This window comes from Bubalus kerabau, chromosome 5, assembly GCF_029407905.1.
Source record: "Bubalus kerabau isolate K-KA32 ecotype Philippines breed swamp buffalo chromosome 5, PCC_UOA_SB_1v2, whole genome shotgun sequence".
NCBI lineage: Eukaryota > Metazoa > Chordata > Mammalia > Artiodactyla > Bovidae > Bubalus > Bubalus kerabau.
In genome coordinates, this window is record NC_073628.1 from 64,639,560 (window position 1) to 64,662,068 (window position 22,509).

At 36.8% G+C, this 22,509-nt stretch overlaps 1 protein-coding gene across 10 annotated transcripts in view; it reads right to left on the reverse strand.

Annotated features, from left to right (window-relative positions):
- LOC129652815 (craniofacial development protein 2-like) overlaps positions 1 to 22,509 on the reverse strand; it is a 641,831-nt gene that overhangs the window by 243,835 nt on the left and 375,487 nt on the right. The window contains exons 3-4 of one of the 10 annotated variants that reach the window (XR_008714774.1): positions 13,730 to 13,842; positions 2,396 to 3,095 (exon numbers count right to left, since the gene is read on the reverse strand). The exons of 7 other annotated variants lie outside the window; for them this stretch is intronic. The gene's annotated coding sequence lies outside the window, so the exon portion shown is untranslated. Of the gene's footprint in view, positions 1 to 2,395; positions 3,096 to 9,204; positions 9,606 to 13,729; positions 13,843 to 21,719; positions 22,138 to 22,509 lie in introns of those variants that run through there. 2 more of the 10 variants (XR_008714778.1, XR_008714763.1) reach the window with 2 other exon arrangements.

The window sequence follows — 22,509 nt, forward strand, 5'->3', positions numbered from 1 at the left end:
GATCAGCAGCATGGTAACATTGTTCAACCTTTGAGAAACTGCCTGTTTGCCAGAATGTAAATCCCTTTTCACACTCCCACCAGCAATGTATAAGTATTTCAGCAAATCTACATCATTGTTTATAATGTTTGCTATCTGTCTTTTTCATTTACTGACATCCTAGTTATGTGAGTAGTATCTCCTTGTAGTTTTGATAATTAATGCCGGTGAGAATATTTTTAAGTGATTATTGTCCATTTGCATGTCTTCTTTGGAAAATGTCTATTCAGATACTTTAGCCACAAGATTTAGCCACTACTAAATTGTATTTTAAATTGAATATTAAGAGTTTTTTATATATTTTAGATAAAAATCTCTTATAAGAAACATGATTGCAAATATTTTCTCTTACTGTGTGTGTTATGTCCCTTTAGTGAATTTTTCATTTCAGTTATTGTATATTTCAATCCCAGAATTTCCATTTGATCCTTTTTTGTAATTTCTAATTTTTAGTGCTAGTGTTTGCTTGATGGGTTATTACCATATAAACATTTAAAATTCTTTAAGTGTGGTTTCATTGGTTCTTTGAAGATATTTATAATGGCTGCTTTGAACACTTTCTCTACTAAGTCTACATCTTTATTTTCCTGCAGATGATTGTTTTTGTCTGCTCTTTCTCCCTCTGTGATGTATCATACTTTTCATATTTTTTATTTTTCAGTTTTCATAATTTTTTGAAAATAGAACACTTTAGATGATCACCAAGTCTGCATGCCCATTCCATCTTCCCTTGTGGGGTTCATCATTGTTGCTGTTGTTATTGGTTATCCGTTTACTGGTAACTCAGCCTAACTATCTTTACAGTGTGGAGGTTCTGATGTTGCTCCTCAGAGGTATCAGCCATGGGCATGTCTACAACACTACACGATGATAGCGGTTTCAGCCAGGCTCTCTTTCATCACTGCCTCCCCTCATCTCTGTTCTCTGCCTCTGTCAGTATCATGCCAAGATGCTAGATTCCACTAACCATCAGTCAATGGCTCTATTGGGGCATACTTTGCTCTGTAGTTTAATCCAATCAAATATGGATCCCTTTGCATGGGTAGTTTTTGAGGCCATATTTTGAAAACTCTTTTTAAGTTACCTGACCCATGGATGTCTATATATATATTGCCTAACTCCATGGCCATAATATCTGAATCGCTGCTCTAGTGCACAGAAGTGGTAAAGTTCTCTGAGAGAGATTTTCCTGCTTTATGAGAAGGGAGGGGGGCGATCAGGGTAGCATCTGTTTTTTTTGAGCTTGTCTCTCTTGGACTAGAGACTTTGACCAACTAGCAAACTTGGGTAAGAAATCAGGGCTTTAGTATTGTCAGCCTGCCGTGTCTGGCATCGAGCTCCCTTCTTTTCAGTGGGGCTTGGGTGTAGGAGAGGAGCCCTCAGCCATCACAGCCTCCTTTACTTGAATATTTGCCTCTGCAGACACAGCAGAATGAGAAGTTCTCTACTGCCTGAGTAGGAACAGAGACAGAAGAAAACTCATGGCTGCCACAGCTGTCTGGAGTGGAGAGTCCAACTTATTCTAATCTTTGATGAGAGACAAGTGAAACTCTGAAAGAAGGTGATTTTCTGTCACAAGTATTTGACAAAAAAAAAAAAAAGTTGCATACACAAACTACTCCTTCATAATGATCATTTAAATTAAGTAAAGAATTAAATTATTTGTTTACTGAATCCACTTCTGTAGTGGATTAATCAATGAATTAATCAAGTTAACTTTCTAATACTTCTATATCAGTTTAAGTACAACACACAGAAGCTATATAAAAGTATTCTTTCAAATCAAAATGGTATCGTATCCACAAGAAATGGTAACTGCTGTAATTGAGATATGGCTTTAAAATGGCAGGGGAAAAAAGTAAAAGAACAGAAAAACTATAAAATAGAGCAAGTGATTTCCCAAAGTATAAAAGGTGAGTTTCTTTAGGCCAATCTAGGAGCCATCATGTCAGAGATCTCAGAAAGTTGGCCCATTTTCTCAGCTTTCCTGTCCTGTTCACCTGTCACCACTTCATCACTTCCCTACCCCCAACCCAAGCTTCCCTCGACACATTCTCATTATCCTTAACTGCTCACACTGGCAGTCACAGATAAATGACTGGAAATTCTTATTTATATTGTATATTATATACAAAATCATGGTCAATTTTTTTTTTCCTGCATGCATTTGAAAAGTTAAATTCTTAATCATGATTTTGCAAAGTTTGAACTCCTTCATCAGTACAACTTCTGATTTTGTCTTTACTGTTAGAAAATGATATTTCATACCTAGTATGAAAATTTTAAAAAATAAAAATAAATAATGGAGTCACATAGCCCAGTGGCATTTATCAGTTGTCACTCTGAATCTGTGTAACACCAAGACAGTATTCAGCTCCTGTAACATCAGCAGAATTAAAACAGTAAATTTCTCTCCAGTCTCAGATCACTCAACTGCAACTTCAAAATTCCAAAGACCTATCACAGTATTTGCTTCTGAACCATATCTTTTTACAAAAACAGACTACTCCAGATTATTTTTTCACAGATATTGTTTCTGTAGACAAGTGAAGTGGACAGCTATGCTATTATGCTTTAAGAGTCATTACTGGTGTTTGACAGAAAACAACAAAATTCTGTAAAGAAATCATCTTTCAATTAAAAGAAAATTTTTTTAAAAGAGTAGTTACTGAACATTTATAGGGAGCATTCCAAATTTCTTTCCTTTACCAAGTATCCTGGTTTTAATTTCATAGGTTTAGATCCATCCCATGAAAAAATGAAAAAAAAAAAATAATAAATGGAAAAAGAGAGGCAGGTCATCTTGGGTCAGGCCAAACTGGAAGAGACTGATACATCAAATATAAGAAAATATGAGTCACTGGAAACCTGCTGGGTTAATTAAAGGAAAAGATTGAAAGACATACACAATAATGTGGATTCAAAAGATGATTCTAAACAAATGAGCAGGCAAGGATGACGGAGGGCCATTAGAAAAGATACAGGCCATCAAACAGATGGGACCAGGAGGAGCTGAAGGAATTCAAAGGGCTGCTGGTCTTGATCTTCTTAGGGACCTGTGAGAAAGAACATCCACATGTGCATTAAGTGGCTGAAAGAAGATGAAAGGTTTGAGAGGAGTAAAAAAAAAAAAAAAATAATTGGCACTGTAGAAAATGGGAAAAGAAGCCAATTAGGGCTAAATAAGATTGCTGAGTAGGGCTGCACACCTATCCAAGGTGAGAAATCATACACTTTGATGAGGCAATTAACACTGTTAAGGTCACTTCTCGCTGGTAGGTTTTGGCTACCCAGGGGCATGGGGTTATATAACCTGATGAAGGAGCATTCAGCATGTATGAGAGTTTACAGAGAGGGATGGAAAGATCATTTTAAAAGGGCCTCAGAAGGACCCTCTAAATCAGCTGAAGAGTGACTTAAGACACTAAAAAAACCCTGTCCTTAAAATAATCTCACCATCCTTCTCTCTTTTTATGCCCTCTTTCCTGCTGAATACTCCTTCATCAGGTTATATTTCCCCTATACTAATGGGCTCTCCTGATGGCTCAGATGGTAAAGAATCTGCCTGCAATGCAAAAAAAACCCAGGTTCGATCCCTGGGTGGGGAAGATCCCCTGAAGAAGGGAATGGCAACTAACTCCAGTATTCTTTCCTGGAGAATTCCATGGACTGAAGGGCCTGATAAGCTGCAGTCCATAGAGCCACAAAGTCCATGGGATCACAAAGAGTTGAATGCCACCCAGAAACTAACACTTCCTTTCACTTTCAGATCAATACTAATAGCTAAGAATTTTTCAAAGTGTCTGCTATGTGCTAAACTTGTGTTCTACATTTCACATCTCTTTTATCCCATAAGGAATCTGTGGAGGGGGTTACAACCTCTTTTAGAAATGGCTACACTGAGTTCTGAAAGGTTAATCGGCATTCCAATGTTACACAGTCAATAAGTGGTGCATCCTAATTCAGACACAAGTTTGCTTAGAACCACAGCTCATGATGAGGTAATTATGTTCTCTTGCTCTTCCAGAGGATTTATTCACTGACAGTTTCAAGACTTGGCTTTAAAATTAAACAGGTAGGTTCAGTTTGTGAAGATTCAGCTAGTTTATACAATTCTGATATGTGGAGTTGTCTGAATGTGTTTTGTACTTCAATACAAAGTGTTATAAAATGAATGAGAGCTTTGAGGTTGACTGACTGTATCTAAGAGGTTCTGAAAGAGAGCAGAAGGGCATTTTTAGTGCCAGATGCAGTATATAATAATTTTTGCTTGTATTTTAAATGTCTTCTCCAGGATTCTACTTCTTACTATCTCTTTTGTTTTGGGTGACAGAGTTCACCTCTGTACTCTCATGTTATCTCATCTGTAAAATGAAGCATTTAGAATTCTTGAATTATAAAGTCTTTGCATTGTTTAATTCTACACATCATTTTTTTTTTTCCTTCCTCAAGTCTGATTTTGGGTTTGGACTGTTTGGATGAGAGAATATTTGAGCTCTCACAAAATGTGCAAGGATGATTAAAGTTTTATTACATGCATAAATCTCAGAAATGTATACTCCTTCTATCATATATATTAGCAAATAAATTGTCATCCACCCTTAGAAAATAGAATTCACATTTTAAGCGATGCTGAGTCAAGGAGTCATAATTTACACATTTAAGTCAAATTGAAGCAATATGAGAACTTTGAAATAAACAAAAGCAAAAAGAAAATAAGTCTGGACTTAGTAAGCAAAGACTTTATTCAAAGGAATTGTTGTCATGTGGGGAAAACCTACAGAAGGATGGGGACCCTAGCAACAAGGGGCTTTTTCTGATCATAAATCATCAAGTGAGTCAAGGGTTATTAAAAACCAAAAACATTTTCTTTTACAGAAAGAAGTCAACAAAGCTGAAAATAATTGTGTGTTTGGAAGTAGAATGAAAGGTGTTGCAACTGGGAAGAAAGGATGGTGTGATCAGAAAGCAGGTCTGAGAATGTCTTAACCTAAAGCCAGCCTATTTCCCAAGAGGACCGCTTGAGGGTGGATTGTCTGTTGGCTCAGGGTGAGGGTGAGCCAGAGGTTCCAGAGTCTGGGGGTAGGAGATTATCTTAACCTTAGTTTGAATAATAAGCATTTATTCCAATGAATCAATGAAAACAAGCAGTTCAGCTAATCATTTATGAACCAGAGAATGGAAATTTGGGGTGGGGGGTCTGATTTTAGTCTTGTCCTAGGTAAACAAAGTGGGGACCTAGAAGTCTTTATCTAAAGTCATATGGGGAAAGGTGGTTGTTTAGAATAAGTGGTTTTCTATAGCATAAGGGTTGAATAATTTCTTAATCTTTGCTGTTTTTCAAGATTATAGGACTTAGGCAAGATGTACATGGTTAGAGGTATAAAGCAATTAGTACATAGGCAAAGTATTGTTGGAGGAATCAGATCAGATCAGATCAGTCACTCAGTCGTGTCTGACTCTTTGTGACCCCATGAATCGCAGCACGCCAGGCCTCCCTGTCCATCACCAACTCCCGGAGTTCACTCAGACTCATGTCCATCGAGTCAGTGATGCCATCCAGCCATCTCATCCTCTGTCGTCCGCTTCTCCTCCTGCCCCCAAACCCTCCAGCATCAGAGTCTTTTCCAATGAATCAACTCTTCGCATGAGGTGGCCAAAGTACTGGAGTTTCAGCTTTAGCAAATTCCTTCCAAAGAAATCCCAGGGCTGATCTCCTTCAGAACAGACTGGTTGGATCTCCTTGCAGTCCAAGGGACTCTGAAGAGTCTTCTCCAACACCACAGTTCAAAAGCATCAATTCTTCCATGCTCAGCCTTCTTCACAGTCCAACTCCCACATCCATACATGACCACTGGAAAAACCATAGCCTTGACTAGACGAACCTTTGTTGGCAAAGGAATGTCTCTGCTTTTGAATATGCTATCTAGGTTGGTCATAACTTTCCTTCTAAGGAGTAAGCGTCTTTTAATTTCATGGCTGCAGTCACCATCTGTAGTGATTTTGGAGCCCAGAAAAATAAAGTCTGACACTGTTTCCACTGTTTCCCCATCTATTTCCCATGAAGTGGTGGGACTGGATGTCAACAGACTGAAACATTTTACAAATACATTGTATTATCATTATGCATTTAATTTATTATTAAAATAAATAATTTTATTTAATAATACATTGTATTTAATCATTATGCTGTACTGACTCTGAACAAGAAATACAGACTCAGGGATTTCCCTGGCTGCCCAGTAGTTAGGAATTTGCTTTTTAATGCAGGGGACATGGGTTTGATCCCTGGTTGGGCAACTAAGCCCATAGGTCACAATTAGAAAAGCCTGCATGCCACAACAAAGAGTCTACACATTGCAACAAAGACCCAGTGCAAACCCTCAAAAAAAAAAAAAAAAAAGAATGAAATGCAGATTCAACGCTTTTTACATAATGATTATAATGATATGAAGCAGAGCAATGCCTTAGTGTGTCCAAGTAGAAGCTGTTATATGTACCAGGATTGTACATTAAATATCAATATAAAATAAACTTCATACTCAGTATAGAAACAGAATACAATCAGAATCCAGCTTTTTTGTCTGTTCATGTTAAGAATAAACTGTATTGAGAAATAATTAAGAAAAAATTCAGCATCACACAATCTAAAATGGAATTTCTACCTGTAATTTAAAGTATTAAAAGAAAAGGCAGATGGACTGATTTGAACACATATGATTTTAAGAAAAATTTGTAAGTTTGTATTATTTATTCAAGTAAATGTGTTATGTCTACCAACATAACATCTTTTTATACCTCTTTCCAAAATCAGATCAGATCAGATCAGATCAGTAGCTCAGTTGTGTCTGACTTTTTGTGACCCCATGAATCACTTTCCAAAATAAAGCAGGTTAAAGATTTTTATCCATATATTCTTTTGTGTTATTTTCAAACTGAAATTTTAAATTGGTGATAGAAAATCTCCTATAAACAGGCAAAACAATCCTGAGAAAGAACAAAGCTGGAGGAATCAGACTTCCTGATTTCAGACTATACTACAAAGCTAAAGTAATCAAAACAGTGTGATACTGGCACAGGAACAGAGATATAGATCAATGGAACAAGCCAGAGGTCCCAGAAGTAAACCCACACACTTAATGGTCAATTAACCTATGACAATGGAGGCAAGAATATATAATGGAGAAAAAAGTCTCTTCAATAAATGGTACTGGGAAAACTGGACAGCTACATGGAAAAGAATGAAATTAGAGCATTTTCTAACACTGTACAAGAAAATAAACTCAAAATGAATTAAAGACCTAAATGTAAGATTGGACATTATAAAACTCCTAAAGGAAAACATAGAACATTCTTTGACATAAATTACAGCATTTTTTTTTGATCCATTGCCTAGAGTAATGAAAATAAAACCAAAATTAAACAAATGAGACCTAATTAAACTTAAAAGTTTTGCACAGTAAAGGAAACCAGGAATAAACAACAAAGGAAAACCTACGAGCTGAGAGGTAATATTTGTGATCGATGATACCAATAAGGAAGCAATTAAATTAAATTATTTGCAAACAATGCTACCTACAAGGGATTAATTAAATTTCCAAAATATACAGTTTTTATATATATATATATATATATATATATATATAAACCCAATCAAAAAAACAGGCAGAAGACCAAAAGAAACTTTTTTTCCAAATAAGACATACAGATGGCCAACAGGCACATGAAAAGATGCTCAACAACACTGATATAAGAGAAATGCAAATCCAAACTACAATGAGGTATCATCTCACACCAGTCAGAATGACTATCACTAAAAGTCTATAAGTAATAATGCTGGAGAGGATGTGGAGAAAAAGGAACCCTCCGTACACTATTGGTGGGAACGTAGACTGGTACAGCCACTATAGAGAACAGTATGGAGGTTCCAAAAAAAAACCAAAAGTAGAACTAGCATATGATCCAGCAATCCCACTTCTTGGCTTATATCAGGAGAAAATTCTAATTCGCAGGGATCCATGCATCCCAATATTCACTATAACACTATTTTCAATAGCCAAAACTTAGAAGAAACACACATGTCCATAGACAGGTGAATGAATAAAGAAGATATGGCGTGTGTGTGTGTGTGTGATAAAATACTCAGCAGTAAAAAAGAATGAAATGATGTTATTTGCAGCAACGTAGATTGACCTAGAGGTTGTCATACTAATGAAATGTCAAAGTATCATATGACATCACTTATGTATAGCATTTTTTTTAAATAATACAAATGAACTTGTTTACAGAACAGAAGTAGATTTATAGACATAGAAAACAAACATGTTACCAAAGGGAATTTTTAAAACTGATACAAATGAACTTGTTTACAAAACAGAAATAGATTCACAGGTAGGGAAAACAAACTTATGGTTACCAAAGGGAATAGAGAGATAAACTAGAAGTTTGGGATAGAAAATAAGCCCTTACTGTATGGCACAGGAACTATATTCAATATCTTGTTATATTTCTCATCTGTTTTTACTTTCATTTTTATAACTCTGGAATTCTCAGCAAAATAACATTTACTTCTGCATATATAAAGTTATTTCTGGTTCTGTTCATTCTGTCGATGGGAACAATACATCAATGACCCATTTGGCAAAATTATATTCACAACTCTCTTTCTTGTGAAAGACGATTCTGTGATTTTTCTGGGTCTATCTCCTCAAGATTTTCAAAACTTCATAGAAAATAGAGGATTGACAAATAACTTCTGTGTGATGTCAACTGAAAGAAAAGCATTGATAGGCAACTCTACTGTCAGGCAAAGTAACAGAAGGCCTTTCAAGGGTGTGCAAACTGTGGAGACACGGTCTGGCCAGACACCACACACCATGCCCTGTTCTTGAGGCAAAATGAAAGGTAAAAACACAAACAAGGTATGAAAACCATTCGGTCCAGACTGGGCAGTGGGGAGCCGAAACAGTTCTTTTGGTTCAGCACTTTCCAAATGTCAAGCCCAAGCAGGAGGAAACACTGTCAGGCAGTTGTCTTTTTCTGTTGCTCTCAGGACTGTTAGCAGTCATCTCGGTGTTGCTCATGCTAACCCTGGCCTCTTTTCTTTCTTTTTCCTATTGTCAGTGAGTTTATTCATTCCATGCATAATCTCCTTGGGTCTAGGGGTCTATATTATTAACTCATAGTAAAGCAGAATGTATTTATTTAATCAGGAAAACTTAATTTCCATAAAGGATAATATCAAAGGGAGACAAAGGAGATTAACATTGCATTACTTTTGTTCATGTCTCACTGTGTGTTTTTACCAGAAGGGATTCTTCCATTTAAAATATATTTTATATGTCAAGCACAGTCATATCATTGATGTTAAGAAATCCACAGGTCTTCTCTGGTGGCTCAGTGGTAAGGAATCCGTCTGCCAATGCAGGACACATGGGTTCAATTCCTGGTCTGAGAAGCTCCCACATGCCGTGGAGCAACTAAGCCCATGTGTTGCAACTACTGAGCCTGTGCTCTGGAGCCTGGGAGCTGCAACTGCTGAAGCCCATGAGCTTAGAGCCCATGCCCTGCAACAAGAGAAACCACTGCAATGAGAAGCCCACGCAATGTGACTAGAGAGTACCCGTTCTGCACAACTAGAGAAAAGCCCAATGTAGCAAGAAAGACCCAGCACAGTAAAAAATAAATAATAAAGTTTAAAAAAGAAATCCTTGCATTTATGAAACAAGTGCATTTAAAAGAAGAAAGAGATTCTCATAAGATCCCTATGGAATTGAAATTATTAATCTCATTAAAGCTCAACATTCAGAACACTAAGATCATGGCATCTGCTCCCATCAATTCATGGCAAATAGATGGGGAAACAGTGGCTGACTTTAATTTTGGGGGCTCCAAAATCACTGCAGATGGTGATTGCAGCCATGAGATCAAAAGACATTTATTCCTTGGGAGGAAAGTTATGACCAACCTATACAGCATATTCAAAAGCAGACACATTATTTTGCCAACAAAGGTCCATCTAGTCAAGGCTATGGTGTTTCCAGTAGCCATGTATGGATGGGCCATAAAGAAAGCTGAATGCCAAAGAATTGATTCTTTTGAACTGTGGTATTGGAGCTGACTCACTTGAAAAGACCCTGATGCTGGGAAAGATTGAGGGCAGGAAGAGAAGGGGACAACAGAGGATGAGATGGCTGAATGGCATCACCGACTCAATGGACATGAGTTTGGGTGAACTCTGGGAGGTGGTGATGGATAGGGAGGCCTGGCATGTTGCGGTTCATGGGGTTGCAAAGAGTCGGACATGACTGAGTGACTGAACTGAACTGAATCTCATTTAAACATGGGATTATTGAGGCTGTAAGGGGTTAATTAAATTTAATGACATCACACACTATGGGCATCAGAGCAGAAACTCACAGAGTTCTTCCTCTATGTAATCCAGGCTTTTTCACTACCTTTTTAATTTTCTATACATCTTAGTTTCAAATAGACATTGTATATGCCAATACAATTCCTAATAGTCACCATCATATAGATCATACTGAACATTTACTATGAGTAGCACTGTTTAAGTGCCACACAACTATTTTTTCATTCAAACCTCACAGTTGTCCTAGGTTTTTGTTAGCTTTCTTCCTCATTTTGCAAGATGAAGGTGAAGGAAGGCATGAAAGTTAAATTTACACAGTCAGGGAGAACTATAATTGGGTGAGAGTCAAACCCCAGAAGTTTAACTTCAGAACCCATGTGCGATCATCATTTAATAAAATGACACTACATATAATAATAAAAAAATAGTGACCTGGATAACTGTACAAATATATGTTACAGTCAGTAAATAACATGGGAATAACAAATGTAGTACAGTGTTGGATGGAGCCATGGTGACCTAGACTGAAATGAGAATGTGGTTTACTATCTCATCCAACTGTTTACAAATCCTTTGCCCTCAGCATCCCGGTACATATTTTGGTGCACAGATGTACACATTTATGCTTAATATAGCTAAGAGTAGGACTGTTGAGTTAAGAGTATGCATATCTTTGGCTTTAGTGTATTTATAGAATGATGTAACAACACTATTATTGACAGACTGAAGGTTGCTAAGGTTTTCTGATGGACACATTTACAATTAGCTATTTATTTATATTTCTATATAGCAACTTGATTGGGTTAGAATGCTAATAACATCAGCATCTGAATAGCACCTGAAACATTTTCCCAAAATGACTATGTTGTTGATATCCTGTTAACAATAGAGAACTCACTTTTTCAACAATGTAAATAAATATAGCAAACTCTCTTTATGTATCAGAATTATAAGATAATTGAAGTTGTGTAGAATTTGTCCACTGTAACTTTTAGGTTTAACACAAAATATCACTATGCTAACCCATTTTTATAAACTTGTTCTGTCCCCAAAACTATCCCAAAAGCAGGAGATACAGGAGTGAATCTATGACTGCTGTCCAGGAACTTCAGTGAGGCAGTTCAGTGAGGCAGTTCAGTGAGGCAGACAGACACAGTTGTTAAATACACAAATACACTATTTCAATTCATGTCAATGATTACATCAACCACTAAAATAATGCAAAGATTTTTTGAAGGAGAAATGTGGACATGGTGGAATGGATAATTAACCTGGCGGAGGAATTCACTGGGAAAATGCATTCTCAGTTTTTCCATAAATATCTCTTTGATCTTGAACAAGGGCTTAAAAGAGACATTTCTAGATACCATCCAATAGAATCCTTTCTAAACAGAAAAGTAAAGCAATGTGCAGTAAAACCATCATATCAAAACATTTCTTGTATATGTCCTTATTTGAAGGAGTGCAGTTAAAAATAGATACAAAACCCAAAAGCCCTCCATTGTTTTAATCACTTCCATCTCTCCAGTGTGTTTATTTTAGAGATATCTATAAGGTCCATAGAAGTATGTTGTAATGTCTATCACTAAACTAAGTGGTTACAGATTCCGGTTTTATTAGATTTCCTGATTGCTTTTTCATGTTCTTTCTCTTTTCCTTTGATGCTTTCATTTTATTATTTTCTCTCATTGCTTACTTGACACCTGTCTGTAGAACAACAAACTTCACTTTTAATTTTCTGATTCTAAACTCTCAGAGTCTGAATTCCACCCTTGTTCAGTTGCTCAGTCTTGTCCAACTCTTTGCAACCCCATGGACTGAAGCACACAAGGCTTCCCTGTCTTTCACCATCTCCCAGAGCTCTCTGGAACTCATGTCCATTGAGCCTATGGTGTCATACAACCATCTTGTCCTCTGTTGTCCCCTTCTCCTCCCACCTTCAATCTTTCCCAGCATCAGGGTCTTTTCCAATGAGGCAGTTCTTTGCATCAGGTGGCCAAAGTATTGGAGCTTCAGCTTCAGCATCAGTCCTTCCGATGAGTATTCAGGACGGATTTCCTTTAGGGTTGAGTAGTTTGATCTCCTTGCAGCCCAAGGGACTCTCAAGTCTTCTCTAACACCACAGTTCAAAATCATCAATTCTTTGGTACTCAGCCTTCTTTATGGTCCAACACTAACATCCATACATGACTACTGCAGAAACCATAGCTTTGACTACACAGACTTCTGTCAGCAAAGTAATTTATTTATTTATCTGTTCCTTCTTTAAAAAACAAATATTGAGCACTTTCTTTTGTTAGATACTATGCCCAGTGCTGTTGAGTCAAAAATGAAAATATTTGATCATCTCCAAAGAAAATCATGGAATCCAAGCCACAGTTATCAATACTAGCATTAGTAATTATCAATACTAGCACTACATGAAATATAGATGGGAAACTCTTAGCAGATGGATAAACTGGAATTGTTGAAAATATCAACAAATTTTTAAATTATCATATTCTTTAATAAAGTATGCATTAGAAAGCACTGCAAAGCATAGGTATATTGCTGGTGAACCACAGCCATGTAACCAAAGCCAGATGCACTACAGGATATTAATAATAGCCCAGAAAAATCCCACAGTCCTGGTCCAGTCATCACCATATTCTTGTAACACCTTAAAGTAGTAGTATTTCTTTTTGAAATTTATATCAATGGAGTTATGTAATCTGCATAACTTTATTTCTGTTGCATGTAATAATAGTTTACTTTTCTATTGCTATAATCATTAGCTGCACATATTTTTTGGTGCACACCTGTATACGTTTCCTATGAGGTATGGGTATGCACATCCTCAGCTTTAGTAAGTTTATGGAAAAAAGTTATTTATAAGTAAATAGGCAGATTGATGATGACTAAGGGTTTTTAATTCACTCTTCTCTAAACAAAACAAAAAAAAATCACATCTATGCATTATAGGATCTCACAATTCTCACAGTTAAAAAGCCTCTATATACTAAAAAAATTACTTAAAACCTCATCTAAGAAACATTTATATGAACACTTTAAGCTCATTCAATTATATGCCCCCATAGATTTTTATGTATTCTATACATATGTATTTGATCATTTGGTTGAAGCTGTATTTAACCTTATGTTTTGTTTTATAGTATGTCCTTTTATTAGAGCTAGTGCCTGGAGGCAGAGCCTGATAACAACGGGAAAATATTACATACACAACAGTATTTTTTACTTCTTTTTTTTTCAAAATATTTATATAACATTCCTGGAATCAGAGAAGGGAAGTAAAGAATCCATCCCTTTTCAGAGCCTCACCTCTCTCTGGAGGGTAAAACAATTTGCTGCTTCCCATTATGCATAAAACACTGCACTGTAGTTTAGCATAGAAATAGAAGAGGATGACATCTGTGCTAGAAGCTGGCAAGGAACTGTAAGAAAGCAAAATGCAATTACCCAATTTGGAGTCTGACCAGGAGAACGGAAGTCATTCTTTTTTTTTTTTCTATGTAAGTTTTAGACACTTTTAATGAACAAATGCTCTGTGTGTTTTAGTTTTCCTCTTCTTGCAAAAACAAAACCAAAACACAACCAATACTTTTCTACATTTAGTTCTCAACAACAGTCTTTCTTTGATTTAAAATTGAAAAACTGTCTGTCTGTAAAACAACATACTAGAATTATTTTGGCAGGTGTTGACAAGTAGTATATTGAGTGACTGCATATTTTCTTAAAGGACAAAAAACAAAACAAAAAAAATTTCAAATGAAAACAATTCACACAATTCTTCTACATGAAAGTTTAAAATGTAGGGGCTAAACTAAGAGCCTTTAATATTCCTTTAGATACCTCATTCTTGGGTTATGATTCTTTATTGTTTTCATTTAACTAATAACAAAGAATTTAGGAATTATAAGCCTATAAGGACCATGGGCTTCCCAGATGGCACTAGTGATAAAGAACCCACTTGCCAATGCAGGAGATGTAAAAGTCACAGGCTCAACCTTGGGTCAGGAAGATCCCCTGGAGGAGATCAATGCAACCCACTCCAGTATTCTTGCCTGGAGAATACCATGGACAGAGGAGCCTGGAAAGCTACAGTCCTCGGGGTTGCAAACAGTCGGACACAACTGAAGACACTTTGCATACAAGAACCATGGAATAATCTCAAAAATATTTTTATTGAGCAGGCTCTAAGCTATCATAAACGGACTGCTGTACATTTTTTCTAAATGTAAGGGGACACATTTTGGTTGCAGTTTCTTTGTTATCAAAACAGATTTAACTTGGTAGCAAAATGGTTTGAAGAACATTACAGTGTCATTGTATTTATGATTTTTTTTTTAATTTGAATTGTTTTGGTGTTGTAGAGTATTAATCAAGGGAATCTGTTTCATATTGGCTCAGCCACTGATTGAGTAACGTCAAAAAAAAAAAGCTCACTCTTTAGGTGCCAATTTTTTTTTTTTTAATAAACTTATGCAGGTCATTAGGAAATGAAGTTCATTTTCCCAACAAGACTATTTCGAAGGCAGAGATGCCAATATTTATAACTTGGGAGATGCTGCCCTGTTTACTACTTCACTTGCTGACACTGACTGTGACTAAATCAGTAAAAGAAATATTCAGATCTTTTCTTTTGTGTCCTCCATTCTTTAGCACAAATTTCAAACTTATCACCTATCTTCTCACGAGGGTCTCACCCCAAATTACTAGCTATTTCCCTGGAAGTCTTTTACCTTCAAGACTAGGTCACTTATCTTTTCTATGGTCCTCCACCATTGTGCAATTCACTATAATGCTTATCAAGAAGTGATTTTTTGTGTGTATTCTCTTTATTTCCACATACTTTTTTTGCTATATGACAGTAGAAGGTCCTCTCATACTGATTGTCATTATATCTTTGCCAAGAAGCGTAGCTCTTCCTTAGTAGGTAATCAAAAATTACTTGCTATATTATATGATTACATATTTTCCCAAGGAAATGATCAAAAGCTCAAGGATAACTAAAAATGGGCTATTTCGATTCTTATCCAGAGACAATGGTTTGGAGAAGGAAGACATTCTTATGACATGGGTTCCTATTAACCACTTCCTATTTTGTACTTGTGCCTTATACCATCCCTCTCTAAGGGTCTCAGTCACAGTCTTATACCACCCTTATTATTACAATTATGAAAATATATGTGAATATGCTATGTATCTATAAAGGTCTATATATGCATTTCATTGTCATCATTCTCATTTCAACTTTAAGCATAAAGCACAGACAATAGAATCAAAGACTAACATCACAAACAAATACTATAAAATTAAAAATTATATCACATTATATAATATTCAAGTTGCTTACCATTTTTATGTATTTTATTCTTACAGAAATTTAGATACAACCAAGATGTTTATGGGGGCTTCTCTGGAGGCTCAGACAGTAAAGAATCTGCTTGCAATACGGGAGACCCAGGCTTGAGCCCTGGGTTAGAAAGATCCCCTAGAGAAGGGAATGATGACCCACTCCAGTATTCTTGTCTGGAGAATCCCACGGACAGAGGAGCCTGACAGGCTATGGGCCGTAGGGTTGCATAGCGTCGGACACGACTAAAAGACTAACACTTTCACTCTTTTCAAGATGTTTATGTGATAATGACATTTCTTATTTATCATTATCATATTTTGCAATCTATTAGGAGTTCATTTTAAGGACCTATTATTTAACCTAGATTGTCAATGTCATGTCATTGTCAAAACCAAAAACCACTCACAGCCATCAGCCCCTCTTCACCCACGAGAGCTGGAGTTTCACTTCATCCTTCTTTGATCTAAACCCAATACAAGGGGCAAAAAAGACCGTAAGTCTCCTACATGCTGATACCCCAACAGAGTGTGGTTTATTTGGCTTTAGCCTTTGCAAGCTGACCTCGGTAGCTTCAACCTTCCCAATTTTATGTATTCAGTTTGAAAGAGTCCAATTTTTTCAAAAGCAGCTAGCTGTTAACAGAAAGAAGAGAAAAACAAGATTTATCTTATCCTGCTCCATCCAAAACAAGGTGCTGTGCTTTCTGTGACTTCAATTTGACAAGTAAAGCCCTGGGCAGGCATGGTGCATCAGTGCTTGTCACCGTAAGGCAACCGAGTGGAAAAGATAGTGCAGGAATGAACAAGTGTAGCAGGTAACTAATTAAGATTAGGAGGCAACAGCAGATTTTCTAAATCCAAGACACCCAATCCTGCCATGTCTGCTGTAATACAAAACATACACAACAGGCATGGAACAAACTCATCTTGGAAAATATGTTTAAAAAATTCTGTAAATTTCTAAAGCAAAACTGGTAAAGTGAAAAATCTGAAAGTGAGACAAAAAAAATCTTAAATCTAGTTTTATTTTACATGTTTGTCATACTCATAAACCAAATTTCCTCCAAGTGAGGAGATTAAATATTTCTATTCCAAATTCTCAATATTAAAAATAATACTCTTTCTCCCCTGTTCCTGTAAGCATATAAAAACATCTTCGCCTTAACATATCTAATACGTGAAAGTCAATATATTATGTGGAACCCCATGGAGTCCAGCTCCTTCACTGTGAATGTTCCTCCATTTCTTTCTTTAGAGCATTTCCCCTGATTTTTTTTTCTCCAGAGTTGTTTCTATCAGGTTTCTCTTCTTATTATTGATTTTATTTTCTTCCTGTATCTGTCCATTAGCCTAAAATTACATGGGGAGCTTCTTTTCTGTACTAGGTTCTGTTTGTATAGGATATATTGCATGGCAAAGTACATGCAGGAGGACTTACATGCAATTATAACTTTGAAATCAAGAGATACAGACTAGGAAGCATCCAACAGAGCTCCTCTCGTTTTGTTCTATCCCTCCATACATGTTCTTCCATGTTTAAATTTATTCCCAAATTCAATCGTTTCCAACTCCTAGTCCTAATCTTCCATTGTGGAAATTGACAAAGGTTACAAATGTAAGTATTCTAGGTTACTTGTATTTTCCATATTTTTCAATGAAGTTTAGAATCATTGATATGATCCAGCTGAAAATGTGCTCGGGAATGAAGATAATATATTTAAAAGGACACAATCACTGTCCTTCAGGAGGAAATAATGAGTAAGAAAATCTCACAACTGATGTAATACATTTCTTACTTTCTTATAGGTACCCAACAGTATTCCCATGAACTTTCTGGCCAGACTGCTGAGAAACTGAGATAAATTTATACTCATATCATTTACAACAATGGAAGTTCAATGCCAAGATACAGGAGTCTGAAAAGGAATTAGCAGAATATCAGTGGTTCTGTTTAAGAATTCTTCACACACAGGCATAGTCAATGACCTCCTAACCAAGGAGAGTGATTCTGAGTGGAAGGATATTACTCATTTTCTTTTTCCTGAAATTATACTTCCAAATGGAAAATAGTGACTGATTGCTTCTGGCGCTGACATTCATAATGTCTTCATTGTATTTCCATACAGAGTTGCCTTCAATTTATGGAGTGGTCCCTGTTGTAGCTCAAAAGTTGCATCAATTCCTGGGTCAGGAAGATCCCCTGGAGAAGTAAATGGCAATCCACTCCAGCAGTCTTGCCTGGAAAATCCCATGGATGGAGGAGCCTGATAGGCTACAGTCCATGGGGATGCAATGAGTTGGATATGACTGAGCAACTTCACTCAATTTCACTTATAGATGTTTATTCACCTGGAGTGACTTTTCAAGCCTTAGAGTCCATTATCACATGGCAATGTGAACTTGTGTCAATTTTTTCATAGCAATCCCATTAATTGGCTTACTTCTTGCCAGTTTGCAACCTGTGGACTAGCTGGTAACCATTTGTTATAGTATTTCTGTAATTTCTTTCAGTTTCAGTATTCTTACATTTTATTCTGTGCATCAAATGGTAAAGGCTTTAGTACAGTGAATACTGATCAGTAAAGATAAAAACTGGAAGTAAATATTTCCTGTAATTTCTAAGTACCTAAATACCATACTCATTAGTAACAGAAAGGGGCTTCCCTGTGGCTCAGCAGTAAAGAATCCACATCCAGTGCAATGCTGCCACAGCTGCTGCTGCTGCTAAGTCACATCAGGCCTGTCCGACTCTGTGCGACCGCATAGACGGCAGCCCACCAGGCTCCCCCGTCCCTGGGATTTTCCAGGCAAGAGTACCGGAGTAGGGTGCCATTGCCTTCTCCTGCAGTGCAATGACTTGAGTTCAATCCCTGGGTCAGGAAGATCCCATGGAGAAGGGAACAGTGACACAATCCAGTATTCTTACCTGGGAAATCTCATGGACAGAGGAGCCTGAAGGTCTGCAGTCCATGGGGCCACAAAGAGTCAGACTCGACTTAGTGACTAAACGAAGAGTAACAAAAAGAAAACTAATGTGAAATTTAAGCCTACAACCAAGTCCGTCACAGTGCCAGGATCTTATTCCTTCCTTCCTCTTTTACCACCTCCAGGTTTCTCTTGCCTTTTGCTGAATTTTCAAGTGACTCCCCTTACCTAGTGGAGATAATCTAGCCTCCACTTTCAGAGATTCTCAGCACCCATTGTGCATATAACTGCAATGCTCTTCCATTAATTCTCACTGTAGTAACTGCAGTGAAAGAAGAAACTGGAGTCTGTTAGTCTCTGCCTATAAATCCCATGAGCTCAAACCATACTGTCAGTTCAGTTCAGTCGCTCAGTCATGTCTGACTGTTTGCGACCCTATGTATCGCAGCACGCCAGGCCTCCCTGTCCATCACCAACTCCCAGAGGTCACTCAGACTCATGTCCATCGAGTCAGTGATGCCATCCAGCCATCTCATCCTCTGCCGTCCCCTTATCCTCCTGCCCCCCATCCGTCCTAGCATCAGAGTCTTTTCCAATGAGTCAACTCTTCACATGAGGTGGCCAAAGTACTAGAGTTTCAGCTTTAGCATCATTCCTTCCATACTGTAAGTCTCTTTTATTTCTGTTCTTCTAATGACATGAGAAGCCTGAAACTTCCAGCTGACCAGACTCCCTCCAGCAGTCATAAAACTTCCAGATTATCTGAAATCATAATTTTGAGGATCAAGTAACTCATTTAAAAGTGGGTCATTTCATATGATTGAGTGTCACTAACTCCAACCCTTCATAATCAGATGAGTCATGGGGAACGTGGACTTGCTAAAAATATGTCCCTATGGATTCCTTTAAATTTGAGCAGTTTGACTAGGTACAAGGTAAATGACTCAGATAAATACACTGCCTCCCATAATTAAAAGAGTGCCACAGCACATGAATCTCTTCCTTAGTGATATTTGGTGAGTATCAAACTCACTCCCAGTCAGTGAAATCCCACTGGTCTCTGTCTGCAATAATTTTTTCCAAGTGTCTGCCATATGTGTATCCTTTCACTGGGTGTAAGGAGTGCTTCCAAGTCATGGGTGGTAAAAGGTCAGCTTTGTATTATATATTTTGCATTTTTATACTCACTAAGTCATGTCCAGCTCTTTTGTGACCCCATGCACTGTAGACTGTCAGGCTTCTCTGTCCCTGGGATTATCTAGGCAAGAACCCTGTATATGTATTTATTAAAATATTTATCATGATATGCCATAATATAATTTATATTATGCTCTCAAATATGGAACAATATTTTATATATAATAAAAATTAATTACCAGAAGAATGCTAAATACTTACAAAAGAGGATTCCTGATTTTAGCAGTAAAGTCAACAAACATTGAAATTCTACAACTATAACTTGAATTATGAGTAAAACATCAATTACCCATTTTAAATGCCAATATGAACACCCCTAACAGAAATATCCTTCCTACACTTGGTATTGCTTTTTGATTCTAGTGGGACCATGTGGAATGGTGTCTCACAATGGTTTTAATTTTAAAGTTATGTTATACCATGTGTTTAGTGTAGCATATTATTTAATAAAGGTATGTGCTCTGGCTAAATAGTAGACACGTACAGAAATAATGCTAATAAAACATGGACAGATGGGCTTTCTAATATAAAAATAAATTAATTTTATGTTCCAAAGTGCTCCAATATAACTTGCTTTCAAATACAGCATTATCTGTTCCATTTGCCAGGGTGGGAAGTTGTAAAATGCATCCAGGCATCGGCCCTACACAAAGTTTACAGACAACATCCATAAACTACAATTAATACGTTATAGGCACTGCTCACATAATTATTATAAATAAGATCATATTTTAATACATAATCTAATAAGGATGGTTGCTCCAATTTTATAGCCTTAGCAACTTTCTCCAGTCTGTTCTGGGTATTGTGAGAAATAGAAGGAAATTAGACCTTCCTTGCTGTTCTGCATGAGCAGCCTGTTAATAGAGTATGTATTAACAGTTTGGTTAGTAATGGGTAAGCCATACTGTGATTAAGCAAGAACCAGATTCTGTAGGAGATTAGGGAGAGATGACTGTCTGTTGGATTAAATAATCTTTCTATAGTGCAGGGCTGACATGCAGGTAATATGTATTCAGATGTGGTTGCAGAGAGGAAACTAACAAAAATCAAACTTCTATGATCTTATTCTCACACTTTTCCAGGCTGGAATCCCCTGTGTTCACAGAGTATGGGATAGACGTATGTGTCAAAATTTGGAAGATGAGATTTGAGGTTCTACTGTGATAGATTTAAAGTGTTAAATTGTGTGTGTGTGTGTGTTTATTCTGTATGTAATGTGGGCTAAGTATAAGCCTAATAAAGCTTGAACAAATGGAGCACACATGAGGAAAGAGGAGAATGATTATAAAATAGCAACAAAATAATCGAACAGCTTATGATCTATTGGTCAAAGAGAACATTTTAATAATTCATCTGAGAAGAGGCGTGCTAACAAGGAGCATGAAGAAAACGTTACTGAGGGAGGCAGATCTAGGTAAAAACAAGTGGACATGCTGGGCTGTTGCATAATATGAGAAAGCTCTAATGGGAAGTAAGAAGAGAAGAGGTGTCAGAAGAGGGGTCCTGACTGGAGAATAAGATCATAGAAATGTTAGTTTAAGTTATGAAAAGAAATCAGAATTTTGAGGGGGAAAAAATAGGTGTAATAAAGAGAGATTCTGAGACTGGTGCTTTGGTGCTATTTATTATAAGCTGCTGAGTAAGGGTACATGAGTCATCCAAGGCAGCAGAGAAAATTGAAAACTCAGGCACATTTGGAGATTAAAATGATATAGAAACCAGGTTATTCAAGGGAAAGAAGAGAGACAAGAATATTTATTTAACATTCTTTTTTTTTTTTTTACAACAAAGTTATGACTTAGTGATTAGTATTACCAATTTATAGAAGGCTACTGAGAAGACGCCCATTAACACTAAGAAGTAAAGACATTAAATACCTTTCTTAGATTAAATGAATAACATAACTGTGATTCTACTCAAATCAAATAACTCCTTTGCCCCCAAAACATCCTCAGATAGAGTGAACTATGGATCATTGATGAAACAGGATAAATTATTAATACATTTGCTGTACTAACAGATTAACCCTGCAACCTCAATAGCTTAAGTCCATGAAGATTTGCTTGGTTTTCTCTAACTGCTTGTCCAGCATGAGTCAGTGATGTGGTTTGGGATGGTGGACCCTGATCTACATAATCGTTCTCAAGTCAGATGTAGGCTGTACCACAGGGAGTGGCATCCCTGCTGAAGGGGAAATTCAGGTGTAAACTTCATTGCATCTTCATGATCCATTCTGTAGTGATGAACTGAGAGCAAGCGGGGAAATATGGTTGAGCAAAGGTTTTATATGAGGGGTCCCATTGCTTATCTAGATTGTGAAGAAATGATGAGGAGAAAATGAGAGCAAATGACCAATCATGATCAAAGGATAGCTGGGATTAAGATAATCTAAAGAGGAAAGATTCTGAAGACAAGAAAGATATATTCATGAAACAAAGTCCCAAATAAGGCTCCCCTTGTTGGCTGTATGAAAAAAAAAAAAAAAATCACTGCTTTAAATTGTAATATTCAGTCTCTATAAAGTATCTTGAATCTAAAATTTCAGATTTTAAAAGTATCCCTAGCTTATAATGCATATTCAATAATGGTTGAGTATCTATTAATGATTAAATCATTGA